This window comes from Ipomoea nil, unplaced genomic scaffold, assembly GCF_001879475.1.
Source record: "Ipomoea nil cultivar Tokyo-kokei standard unplaced genomic scaffold, Asagao_1.1 scaffold0755, whole genome shotgun sequence".
Taxonomy (NCBI): Eukaryota; Viridiplantae; Streptophyta; class Magnoliopsida; order Solanales; family Convolvulaceae; genus Ipomoea; species Ipomoea nil.
In genome coordinates, this window is record NW_017617183.1 from 1,029,853 (window position 1) to 1,031,586 (window position 1,734).

Sequence of the window (1,734 nt, forward strand, 5' to 3'; positions counted from 1 at the left end):
TTTTCCACGGCACCTCTGATATGATGGGTGCCGCGGAAAGTTTTTATATATTTTTTTTATTATTACTTTCCGCGTCACCCTACTCCGAGAGGGTGACGCGGTTTTGTATATTTTTTTTAATATTTTTTTTTATAATTGATATTACCTAATTTTATTGATTCAACCTGTACAGAATTTTCTAAATTCACCGATGCACACAAAAATTTATCAAAAAAGAATAACAATTAATTAAACTATCTATAAATATTCAACAATGATTAAATTAAAATCAACTAATAATTAACACTAATAACTATAAACCCAAACACAACAATATATATAATTCACAAGTAATAATCAACACAATAAAATACCACAATACACTTATAATATCAACACAATATATAATAACAATCAACACTACATTCAAACATAAACAAATTAAGCATAAGTTACTGTTTAAACTAAATAAGTTTACACGCACTCTTCTAGAAAATATTCTGCCCACAACTCTCGAACTTCATCTATGTCGTTCAAGGAGTAGGGTGCTTCATTATCAAATATCTACATAATAATTTTAATTATTCAAATTAGTAAACATATTAATTAATAAATTATAATTCAAATATACATATAGTTGTATTTAAATTACTTACCCCATGTAGACAATCAACCTTTGAATACTTAGTTACGATCTCTAACATGTATCTTAGTACATAATATCCACATTCAGCGCCTCCCGGCTGTTGTGGACACTACGAAATACAAACAAAGGTTAATATCATATTAAAACTTTAACTTTAAATTCATACTTTGCATTGCTTCCAATCAATCGCTTTAGTTCTTCCTCCAATTGTAGAAAGAGATCGAAATGCCCTATATTAGTAATAAACATTTATATCGATGTATAAATAACATATAATATCATTTAAAATATATACATAGTATTTGTGCTAAGATTGTACTTATATATTCAAATAAATTTTTACTTCAAAGTGCCTTATATTTTTCAAAGGATCAAACACATACACCGTTTTTGAAGATGCGCAAATCACAAGTAATATCCAATGATTACTACATTTACAAAAAACACACACACACACACACACACACACACACACACACACACACACACACACACACACACACACACACACACATATATATATATATATATATATATATATATATATATATATATATATATATATATATATATATATATATATATATATTAAAATTCTAATATCAACCACTTCAAATAAAGTTATTAAGTTATATAAATTAGTTAAGTAAAATACTTACTTTTGATGATATGGTGCCAAAATGAAATGCTGATCCTTGTGTTCCTCCATGACCTTAATGAAATGTGATGTAACGAAAGAGGAATTTAAGTGAACCATATCTGCTGAAATTTGTGTTGGAAATGCAAACCCGATAGATGTGACTCCAAGCTGCTTACCCCGCTTATTCAAAAACCTGAAAAATAACAACTAAGAAATTTCAATAAACTTACAAAAATAAATGTATATAAAACACATGAACAATTTAAAACTTACAGCATAAACACTTGAATAATTGAGACATCGAGGCAAGCCAATGTCAACAAATCATATATATCCTCTATCATCACATAAACAGCAATCGCGTTTGCATGATGGAAAACAGCAGAATCCAATTCCACATCAATGTACTCTTTCTTAACAGAAAATGATAACAACGCTCTGACAAGTTCCTTGCAATATGTCCCCAAAA

The 1,734-nt window shown here is 28.1% G+C and overlaps 1 long non-coding RNA gene across 1 annotated transcript; it reads right to left on the minus strand.

Moving 5' to 3' along the window:
• Window positions 1–714: 714 nt before the first annotated feature.
• On the minus strand, window positions 715–1,346 carry LOC109176763. Its single transcript, XR_002053446.1, has 3 exons — window positions 1,285–1,346; window positions 792–855; window positions 715–734 (listed from the first exon to the last, which is right to left on the minus strand). It is a non-coding gene; the product is annotated as an uncharacterized LOC109176763 (long non-coding RNA).
• Window positions 1,347–1,734: the final 388 nt, after the last annotated feature.